Source organism: Trichosurus vulpecula, chromosome 8 (genome assembly GCF_011100635.1).
Source record: "Trichosurus vulpecula isolate mTriVul1 chromosome 8, mTriVul1.pri, whole genome shotgun sequence".
Taxonomy (NCBI): domain Eukaryota; kingdom Metazoa; phylum Chordata; class Mammalia; order Diprotodontia; family Phalangeridae; genus Trichosurus; species Trichosurus vulpecula.
This window is the reverse complement of record NC_050580.1, coordinates 86,322,111-86,334,270: the sequence shown is the minus strand read 5'-3', so window position 1 is coordinate 86,334,270 and position 12,160 is coordinate 86,322,111. Positions and strand designations below refer to the sequence as shown.

Genomic DNA, 12,160 nt, shown 5'->3' with positions numbered 1-12,160 from the left:
TTTCAGTTGTTTTCAGCCATGTCCGACTCCTTGTGAACCCATTTGGGGTTTTCTTGGCAAAGATACTGGAGTGGTTCTCCATTTCCTTCTCCAGTTCATTTTATAGATAAGGAAACTGATTGGTTAAGTGACTTGCCCAGGGTCATATAGTTGTAAGTGTCTGAGGCCAGACTTTTACTCAGAAAAAGTAGTCTTCCCATACCATCTAACTGCCCTGAATGCTTGTACAATTGAATGCAGATGGTTGTAAATGCTTTAAAATATCTTGGAAAATTCTAGGAGTCAAGATTAATGTTTTTCTTTCAAAGTAGAAAGGCTGTCTACTTTATCAATAAAAGAAAACACATCAATATGATAACCAAACGGTTAAAGAAAAAACATCAACTCATTTGGTTATGGGTTGACATAGACTACCTATGTGATGTTAATTTATCATGTAGTTGAATTGATACCAAAATGCAAATTAATGAGTCTTCTATTTGGCTTGACTAGACTGCATGTTTTAACATTACATAAGCATGACCTCCATTAATTTTGTAAAAAAAAAAATCCTTCAAATTAATGAGTTGACTGTATTTTTCACATATTCCCATAATTGGGGGAGAAAAGTGGAAAAGTCAGATATCATTGTAATTCCATTCAACAAACACTTGTTAAAGCTGTGTGCCAGATCCCATTGGATATGAATTTTTTTAATTCAAATATCTATTCAATCAATGGGTTATTTCCAAGTATCCAGATTTGAGTGTTTGATAGTACAGTTACAACAATCACCTGAAAGATTTGGAGTATGGCGATTAATTCATTTAATTCCCCTCCCATTTTTTTCCCACTAAATCAACTAAATTTATGTCTACACAGCACCATTCAGTGAAATCAGAATAATCCAATAGTCATGATATAGTTAAATAGCTCCATGAATCAAGCAATTTTTTCACTTTTCAACTGGTTTGATATCAGCCTGAACTAAGCTGTGGTGTTACATAGTCTTAGAGTAAATGCATCCCACTCTTGACCTCAGCCTCTGTTCAATATGGTACCAGTGATTTCTTACACGCTGACCATCTGATAATAGCTAGGACAACTGATACCTACTTGCTTGATTGACTTGTCTTTGAAAACTGCAGAAGTCATTGGCTTCTTCCTTTAAAAGGATTTACCTTTTTTTAAAAAAAGCAGCTCCTATTATGTCCTTTGGCCTGTTTATTTTTGAAGCCACAGCTTCAAAGAGATGAAATTACTAAATCAAATAATTCAGCTGGGCTGGAATGGGGTCACTCATGCAGCTGTGTGTTTTCTCAGGCAAATCAATTCACCTACCCTACCATGGAGACTGACAAAAACTATCAATTGGAACCAAAGTTTATGTACAACAAGCAGGTAGGCATACCTTCAACTGTTTTGTGGCTAGAATGTAGTGCAGGATTTTAAAACTAGTAACTCACCTAAAAATGCCTAGAAGGAACTTAAAGTCTATTAGATTCTAAGGTAAGCAATTATAATGTTGAAATATTCAATATGATAAAGACACTGGTTTTCATGGTGATTTGAGGATACGTACTGTTCCTCAGAATTAAGATTTGAAAGTTATGGGCATCTGTCTTTTGTACATTCAATACAGTGACTATTATTACTGCATGTATGCACATAAGTACTGGGCTGTGTTCTTTCTTCCATGTGCAGGGAACATTCTGTCATACTTCCTGGTCTTCATAAATACAATAAAATTAACAACTAGAGAGATGGATATCTTTATCCTTTTTCATGATTGTTCAGTCATTTTAGTCATTTCTAACTCTTTGTCAACCCATTTGGGGCTTTCTTGCAAAGATACTGGAGTGGTTTGCCATTTTCTTTTCCAGCTCATTTTACAGATAAGGAAACTGAGGCAAACAGGATTAAGAGACTTACCTAGGGTCACACAGTAAGTGTCTGAGGCTGGATTTGAACTCACGAAGATGACTCTTCCTGACTCCAAGCCCAGTGTTCTATCCACTGCACCACCTAGCTTCCCCCCTTTATCGTTTTACCAGAGCTTTATCACCAATATGGAGATAGCTACAGCAATTCATCTAGGCATAAGCCTGGATGGTGGATAGAATCCCTGATGAAGAAGGGGCATAAAGAGAGAAAAGACTCATCTCTCCTGGATGCCTAGGCAACTGAGCAAATGATCTCTTGAGCAGGATTCAACAGATGGTAGTAATTTATTATGAGGCACTGGAAAGCCTGAGAGTCAAGAGAAACAATATTTAATAGCTGTGTCACTATGGGCAATTTATTTAACTCCTCTCAGCCTCAATTTCTTCATGTAAAATGGAGGGGATAATACCTCCAGTATCTATCTATCTATCTATCTATCTATCTATCTATCTATCTATCTATCTATATCATTAATCCCCTAGAATCACTGTGGAGATGAAGTGAGGTTTTGTGTGTGTGTGTGTGTGTGTGTGTGTGTGTGTGCAAAATGCTTTAGAAACCCTAAAGCATAATATAAATGTCAGCTACTTAATCATTATTGTTATTGTAAGAGTTTCATATTATTTCCAAGAGTTTCCTAGTTTTCACCTATTCACAATCATGCAGAATGCTAAATAGACCTCAAAACAGAGCTTCTGGTTTCCCTTGATGCAAACCATAGTAAAAGACAGACTGAGGGAGAGTATTCTTGAATCACTCAGTCTTTTCGTGACTGAATTTAGTTTTCTATATTAAACAACTAAACTACTTTCATGAATGAGTCTTAAGCATATAAAATAAAAACATAATAATTGTATGAAATATAACTTGCCACTAGCACTGAACTGGGGTAGTTTTAGCATATTTTCAGAAGTACTTTACAATAGGATTTGGGCCCCAGTTTCCATAACAGTAAAGCAAAGAGTTTTGACTAGATTGGCTATCTAAAGATTCTTTCTTCTCTAAGTCCTAGGATCCTAGACTTTAAACTTGTATTAAATACAAACACAAAATGCTTGACTAAAGGTAAAAAATGCATCAACATTCCACTAGACTGGACTAAATACCTTTTTTTGGCTGAAGGTGACTGAAAAACAGCCAAACACATTTTCATAATCCTTTCTTTAAAAAAAAACACACATACACAATAAACATGTGCCAGCTTGCATGCCAAGCCATTTTGAAGCATGCAGTTTTAAGTAAAGGTTACTGAGAAAATGCTAAAGTTGGGAGTAGCTGATAGAAATAATTACTAATAGATCCATCAATAAAATAACAGGGACTACTTAGGCCTAAAGTTAAAGGGATAAATAGAAGGAAATACACAAACCAAAACAAAGACAAACTGAAAAACAACTTTGCAACTAATGATCTAGGTATTTCCAACTAATAAATTTATAATACAAGTAATCAAGGGCACTAGGAGACTGACATGGCAGAATATTGTGGAGAGAACAACACTTCTCCCACACTTCATTCAATTCTACCTTACCAACTGGCTAATTCTGGCTTACTAACTAGTGCTATTGTAAAGGAAATGTTATTTCATTGACTGCATAAAATAGTCAAATAATAAAATTAAGCACTACAATGTATGTTGGTTTTGATTTCGGCTTTGGTTTTGGTTTTTGGTGCTATTTTCTTGGGGTGCTCAGTGGCATGGAAACTCCCTCCACTGATGCAGATCATTATTATCACTGTTTCAACCTTCATAAAGGAAGTATGAGAGATTGTAGAGTAGAAGGTAGGGAACTAACCCTAGAAGTCTTCTATCCCACCTCTGACACGTGTGACTTCATGTAGATCACTTAACCTCTCAGATTTAACCCCAGACCACTCTCTAAGAGCCTAAGTTGCAGAACAGTTGCTGATTTACATTACTAAAGGGAGTTTCCTATGCCATTTTAATAATAAGACTAGATGGCTCCCTCCTCCCACCTTACCCCCAAAAGAATAAATAGGATAAGGGTATGAATTTGGATGATTTTTCTCAATAATATTAGGCAGAAGGATGGACTAGATGTTTTCGCTAATGTCCTTTTCAACTTTGAAATCTTAAGATTCTATATTTTGGCTACAGATGGGGAAGTGTTCTATGATAGCAAGAGCATTGGGCAAGCAACTTAGTTTCTTAAATTCCAGAACCAGTTTTGTCACAATCTACCTATGTGACCAAGGCAGTGGAGGAGAAAGAAGTGGGTTCAAATCCTACCTAAGCCACCTACCAACTGATTTGGGTAAATTACCTGTTTTCCCATCTGTAAAATGAGGGACTGGACTAAATGATGTCTAAAGTCCCTTCCAGCTCTTTATCTTAAGAGCCTATGAACTGTGGTTTAGGGGAATTCACTTCTCCTCTTTGAAACTCAATTCCTTCACCCATAAAAATAAGGTATTTGGATGAGGTGACCTCCAAGTATCCTACCATCAGCTCTAAGTCAACTAAAAACATTCCCCAATTAATATGAACAGGTAGTTTTCAAGGGAAGAAATCTAGCCTAGCTATAGCCATTTGAAAAAAATTGCTCCAAATCACTAATAATTAAAGAAATTAAAATTAAAGCAACTTTCACCTCACCTATCAGATTGGAAGAATTGATGAAAAAAGGGAAATGGCAAATGTTGGAGGGGTTGTGGGAAAACCGGCACAATAGTGCATTATTTGGTAGAGCTGTGAATTAGTCCTGTCATTAAGCAGTTAGGAACTATGCTCCAAAAATTCCTAAACTATGTACAGATGCCCTTTGACCCAGAAATACCACTACTAGGACTATGCCCTAAGACCATCAAAGAAAAAGAAAAACTATATTCAAAATGTTTATAGTAACTTTTTTGTAGTGGCAAAAGAATTGATGTCCTGTTTGTGGTCAACAGTGAAGAAGCTATTTCTGGCATGATAGTTTGTTGTTGTTGAAAAACAAATTATAGCACAGGCAAATGGTATCTTTCTCATTCTAACAAGCTGCAAACTCAAAAACTAACCATCCCATATTGTAATATCCATTCTGTATCTGATTTAAATAGACCTGGGAAACCATTACTTTATGTGTATACATGGCATTTCCCATCCTTTGTTCTACTCAAAATACAATCGTTTTACCAAAATGTGCTGGCTTGGCAAGGTGGAAAGGTGATAAACTTGGTATCACAAGGAAAGTTCAAGTCTTAGGTTCTACCACTTATTCTCTTTCTTTACCCTTAGATAACTGAATAAAACATAATCTCTGGACCTCAGTTTCCTCAGCTGTAAAATGGTTCAACGTCCTGTAAAATCCCTTTTTACTATTTTTTTTAATTACCCAAGTTGCTATTGTTGTGGTTCAGTTGTGTCTGACTCTCCATGACCCCATTTGGGGTTTTCTTGGCAAAGACACTGGAGTAGTTTGCCATTTCTTTCTTCAGCTCACTTTACAGATGAAGCAAAACTGAAGCAAAACAGGGTTAAATGACTTGCCAGGGGTCATAGCGCTAGTGTCTGAGGGCAGATTTGAACAAAGGAAGATGAATCTTCCTGACTCCACACCGAACATTCTATCGACTGCGCCACCTAGCTTTGTAACTCAAGTTGCAAAGAATTTTTTTTTTTACGTTTAAATTTCAAATTGTGAAAATCAGACTAACAACTCCCAGTACTTAGGAAAACAGGGTGCCTACATGACCTACTGCGAATATTATTCATGCATCCATGCATGAGCTTATTCAACAAAAACTAAAAGTCGGCTATGCACAAGCACCATGCCAGATGCTGGGGAGATAGATAAGACACAGTTCTTGCCTTCATGGAGCTTACATTTTATCCCAGAGTTACGACACAAACGGAGATTCCGTAATATACAATAGTATATGATAAATTCCTCAAACAATTGCAAGACCAAGTACTCTATGAGACCTGAGAGGCAATGTCATTTATTACCAAGTTGGCAGCATCTTAGTTATATCCCTTCTGAAAAAACCGAAAACATATTTGGTCACTGTCCTAGAGCAATTACTGTCCTTTGGATCAAGCTCAGTCAAGAAATCATGAAGCCTTTAAAAGTTTAAAAGTTTTAATATAGCTCCATTGCCTCATATCACAAGCGAAAAGTAACTCTTTTCCGCTAGTGAAAAAAGACAAAACTACGAAAAGAAAACAACCTAGAGGAAATGAGATTTGCATTCGGAAATTCAGGAAACAGGGAGATCAGTAAGGATCTCTAAGCCCAGGCTATGTACGAGCCCCGTGAGAATCCAGAGGAGTCAGCCAAGAAGGGTGCCTGCTTTTCACGACTTTGGAATAGCTGCTAGCAGAATCTGTTTAGTCTGATTTCTAGTGAAACCAGGCACCGGTTCCTCCTTCTGGATACAATACCATACTGGCAGAAATCTAGGTCAATGGGAAGCCGACGGTCCAATCCACCTTCTCGCGGCGATTCTTTCTGGGAAGCGCAAATTGGCTACGAGGCTGCCGCCGAGCCGCGAAGCACTGCGGTGCGGAATCCAGCAGCCCGAGCGAGGAAAGACCCGCGCCTGAAACCCAGGACCACTCTCTGTCTGCCTGCTGGTGGGCCAAGCCGCCGGAGAATGGCCAGGGAAAGCTGACACGGCTTGCGCCCGCCTGTGCTCTCCTCCGGAGACCAGGGCCCCCTCTTTTTCCAAATGCCCCGCGCACCCATCACCCGCAAGTGGTTACCTGATCCACCTAGTCTTCGAAAGTCTTTCCCTTTCCTCCTCCCAGCTGAGCAGTAGCGGAGTCCCAGCCCGATGCCTTCTCAGGGGAGGAGGTGAAGAAGTTGGATTCACTTCTCCCTCTTCTCGGACCAACAAGGTGCTTAGAGATCTCTCTGTGGTTAGCCCCCTACCTGGGAACCTGATCCCAGAGAATCCTCGGTCCACCCGCCACCATCCCCATCTAAATGCACCCTCCAGCCCTCCAGCCTCTCCTCAGAGGACTTCAGATCCCACCCCAGCCAGTCTTGGGGCCCCTCACCTCGCAGGGGCGGCTGCAGCTTCGGGGCACTTGTAGCTGGATCCGGACATAACCCCCCCAGCTCCGCTCCTGCAGCGTCCAGTTCCTACCCTCCCGGCCCCGGGCTTACTCAGCGCTTCCGAGGGAAGGGGGAGGAGGGTTGGGGGGAGGGAAGGGGGCCGGCGAGGGGGGAATGGGAGCAGTGACACCGGGAGTCCGCGGCCGCAAAGGGGGGCCGCAGCTGCAGCTGCCTGCAGTTGAGCTCTGGCCAGTGGCCGCGGAGGAGTCCCTGAGAAATCCTGGCTCCTCGATCCCTAGAGATCGAATTACACAGAGCAACTCCTTTCTCGGAGCTCCTGACACTTTTCAGTTGCACTGGGGGTGGGGTGGTTTGGGGGCTCGGAGGAGCTCTATAGTTCTGCATTGATAGGGGCGAGGAGGAAGGGTATTCGAATCATGTAATGGAGCTGCCCACCGTATGTACGTGAAGCTCCGTGTTTCACCAACCCAGAGGAGCTGACCCACCGAGAGGTAGACCTGGAGAAGAACAGCCACTGTGAGCAGCCCCGTCAAATATGGGAATCAGGTACTCTTGGGCAAAGTCATGGCTAGGATCCTGGAGGTAAAACTGGAAGGGTCCACAGAGGCCATCTGGGTCGACCCCCTTGCTTTACACATGAGGAGTCATTTGAAATACTGTAGAATTTAATAAGAACAACAGAACAAAGTAAATAAGAACATATAAAGTGCCCTTGGTGCTTCCCGCAGCTGCTGGTGTCTTCCCTCCAAAATTATCATTTTAGCCAGTTCTATTCATTTGGCATACATCTTATTTATAGGTACGTACATATATGTACCGTTATCCACATGTGTAGCTATACATTCATATATATGTGTGTGTGTGCCTATATTGCATATTGATGGCTCTATATCTATATACCTCCCTGAGCTCAAAAATTATTTTGCTTTTGTCTTAGTATCCCCAGAAGGAAGGGGCCTGGCCCACAATAGACGTTTATTAAATGGTTGTCGACTGGTTGACGGCTGTTTAATCCATATAATAACTGAACGAAAGAGATCCCTTTCTTAATTATTACAGGAGGGATGTGACTATTGACTTCTACATTTTACAGATTAGGCCACTGAGGCACCCAGACGTCATGGAGATCGAATCAGTCAGCAGGACTTAAAAACAGACACACTTTGGAAGAGAGAGTTGTTTGAGGGCACAGGGCAGAACGCTCTGTCTACTGAGCTTCGGCCTCAGCAGCCCCTTTCATTTTGTTTTATGGATGTACCTTTCCGAGCAACCTCCTGACAAACACAACCTAGTGCCAACCTCTCTGGGTTTAATAGGCAAACCGGTGACATTTTCTTTTTTTTTTTTTAAGTTGGAGTTTGGAGAATGAGATGAAAGGACAGTTTGTGTTTGTTTGTAAGACAAATTGTGGCAGTTTAAATGAGACTGATTAACAAAGTCATTAATCCCTCCTCCTTTACCTCTTCCCCCCCTCCCCCCCCATCCACCCAGCCTTCCCCCAGGCTTTTGTCATCTTGTACTTCCAGAAAGACTCTTGGGTCTCCAGGCCTCTAAATTATAAATGTCAAAGGCATGTCTTCCGGGCTGTGCCTAGGGCTAACTTTATGTGATGATTAACTAACTGCTGTCTGAAACCCCAGGATTTAACAAATATTGTTTGATGGAGGCTTCATTAAACCATTCCAAATGAGCCTATAAATTGAGAGGCAGGACATGAGTCATGATATGCCCCTAAGAGATGTTCTTGAGAATTAGCTTCTGAGACATTTTCTTTTCAGCTAAATGTTTTTCTTTGTTAAACAGTTTTAAAGTAACAAAAGGTTACTTTGCTGTCAGGTAAATATTTGCCCATTATAATAATGTTTGACAGCTGGCTTCTTTTAAAATTATTTGAAGAAAAAGAGAAGGAAACATAGCCCCTCTTAGCTGACTAAATTTTCCACTTCAGTTTTGGAGATACAACCCAAGGAGAGTGTTTTGGCTCTTGCATGAAACAATTCATTGATTGTTTAAAAAATAATAGAGTTTAGATATTTGACTTCTGTTTGTATGATTCTTCTGGAATAGCTCTTGGCACCTTCTGTGAGGTCAATAAATACACTCACAGTGATAAGGCTTCAATTCTCCCTTGCGATTACAAGCCATCAGTTGTATCGTATCTCCAACCCCCTCCACCTTCACCATCCCTACTGCTCTTTGTGTGGGTGAATAGAAAGAAGGAAAATATTCCTTCTCATTGAGATTGGGAAATGGGAAAAGGGGGGGAAGGGATGCTCCTGTGGAGAGTGGTAGAAGAGAAAGTTCCTCTAATCCAGAAACAGGACAGAAGAAAGGATTCATTTCTAGACACTAGAGTGCAGAAGAGGGAGAGGGACTTCTCTGCCTTCCAGATTTTCCAGTTGAAATCCAGGCTAGTGGCAGCTAGGTGGAACAATGGATGGAGTGTAGGACCTGGAGTCAGGAAGACCCAGGTTCAAATCCTGCCTCATTCTCATATGACTTTTCTGCACCTTATCTGTAAAATGGGGGTAATAATAGCACCTACCTCCCGGGGTTGTTGCAAGGATCAAATGAGTAAAATGGATAATTTTGATTACATTAAATTAAAAAGTTTTGGTACAAATAAAACAAATATAGCCAAGATAAGAAGGAATGCAGAAAATGGGGGGGGGGGGGATTTTATAGACAGTTTCTCAGATAAAAGTCTCATATTTCAAATATATGAAGAACTTTGTAAAATTCATAAGATTATGGGTCATTCACCAATCAATAAATGGTCAAAGGATATGAACAGGCAGTTTTTAGATAAAGAAATCAAAGCAATTTTAAGTCATATAAAATGCTCTAAATCATTATTGAATAGAGAAATGCAGGTTAAAACAACCCTGAGATATCATTTTACACCTAAATCAGAGTGGCTAAAATGGTTGAAGGGAAAAGCAATAAATGTTGATGAAGATGTGGAAAATCTGGAACACATTCATTGTTGGTGGAATTGTGAACCGATCCAACAATTTTGGAGAGCAATCTGGAATTATGTTCAAAGAGTTATTAAACTGTCTATATCATTTGACTGAGCAATGCCACTACTAATTCTCTTTCCAAAGAGAACCAAGGAAAAAGACAAAGAACCTATATATTCTAAAATACTTACAGCAGCTCTGTGGCATCAAGGAACTGGAAATTGCAGAGATGCCCGTCAATTGGGGAATGGCCGGACAAGTTGTGATATATGATTGTGATGGAATACTACTGTACTATAAAAAATGAACTTGATGATCTTTAAAAAGCATGGATAGACTTGCACAAAATAATGAAGACTGAAATGAGCAGAACCAAAAGAATATTGTTCCCAGTAAGAGCAATATTGTTTTAAGAACAATTTTGAGTGACTAAGTCATTTTGACTATTATAAAAACCCAAATTAACTACAAAGGACCTATGAAGGAAGATACTATCTGCATCCAGAGAAAGAATAGATATGTATAGAATGATTTTACATATATACATATTTGTGTCTAATAGTAGCCATCTCTAAGGGGAGGGGAGGGAAGAAAAAAAGAGGAAAAAATACATTTACATGATAACTTTATCATAGATTTTAATCTATAGCAAGTTGTACATAATAGAATTTCACTTTCATCTGCAATCATCTTTTTTATTACACTGTTATAGAAATGCTTGTTTTATCCCGTAAACTAAAAATAAATAAGTATTTTTAAAAGGATGAAATGAGTTAACACATGTAAAGTGTTCTGTAAACCTTAAAGCACTGTGTCAATGCTAACTATTATTATTTTCTTCAAGAAATAATATCAGAATTTCAGAGTGGGAAGTAACCTTTGAAGGCATCTAATCTATCCCATACATGACCAATAATCCCCCCAACATCCCCACCAAGAGCTCATTCAGACTCTACCTGAAGCCTCCAGTGAGGGAAAGGTTCAGAATGTAAATTCTAGAACTAGCAATGCTTATGGTTCACCCCCAAGATGGGGTCAAGAACATAAAAGAATCATAGAAATAAGCTTCTGCAGGTTATTCTAGGATCCTGACCACGAACTACAGTGATGTTTCTATATTTAAATGTATTCCAGGCTCCACATTACCAACTAACACACCACCTTTACAAGAACAAATTAATTACCAATTGTTGATTGTCTTTCCTGGGTTCACAACATATTTGATTAAACCTCTACCTGCTGTATAGCACATAATTAACAAGAATTGTAACTAAAAATCACATTGCACCACCATTTAATGGAATTAATTTTCAAATGAGTTTCTCAGAAGTATGACACCTCTAAGTATATTCATTATGAATAGAATAATTTGTCCTTGTAGCTCCTCAAAAAAGGACATGTGTTGCACTCAATACCAAGAGAAACAAAGGAAATTGACCCCAGTTGAGTGATATCTGGGGTATTTTACTCTATTCTAGAACAAATCAACAGGCTGAAAAAATGTAGCATTGGGCAAGTGTCTAAATAATATTTCAAATTTATCATCTTGTTTTGTCTGTGTGAGTAAACAATATGTCCCACTTACTGGGGCTTGCCCCCCATGCACAAGGCATAATCTCCATCCAAATCTGAGAAAAGAAAAGAAGGAAGGAATAGAGGAAGGAAGAAAAAAATTCATTGTCGTGTTTGATAAAGGTTTCAAAGGTTTCACACATTCAAGTCTGAGTAAAACGAGAGTAGGTGGCAATATCTGCCAGGCAGTGGATTAAGGGAACAATTAGACAAGAAAACCACAAGCTAGACTCTTCCCTGTTCACCATAGAACATATGTTTCAAAGCAAATGACCTTTCGAATAGCCATATTCTTAAAATCCTCCTCCCCCTACCCCAACCCGGCTTCCATGCTACTAAATGCTCTGTCTCACTTAAATCCAAGTTACACTCAAGTCAAGACATCACCCTCATGACGTCATTTGTCCTCTTCAAGAATGAAGCACAAACACCAACTGCTCAGGGAGGACTAGCACCTCTGGTGTGAGGGTTTGCTGAGGCCTTTTCAGGGCTGCTCATCCACTTTTGGTGTCCACCTGATTCACCCAACTCTCACCTGTGGCTCCAAGAAGATGTAGCTTGTGCAGCAGCCACACCCCAGTAAAACTTTCTCAGTAGAAGGCACTAAACCAGGTTGAGGATAAGTGACAGGCCTCAAATTGTAGATGAGTTAAGGAATGTCTACCCCAAGCATGTGAA

The 12,160-nt window shown here is 39.7% G+C and overlaps 1 protein-coding gene across 1 annotated transcript in view; it reads right to left on the bottom strand.

The window, feature by feature from the left end:
* The window catches only part of SLC16A12 (solute carrier family 16 member 12), a 104,601-nt gene extending 97,428 nt beyond the window's left edge, over nt 1-7,173 (bottom strand). Inside the window, exon 1 of the mRNA XM_036735711.1 lies at nt 6,929-7,173. The gene's annotated coding sequence lies outside the window, so the exon portion shown is untranslated. The remainder of the gene's footprint in view (nt 1-6,928) is intronic.
* Nucleotides 7,174-12,160: the final 4,987 nt, after the last annotated feature.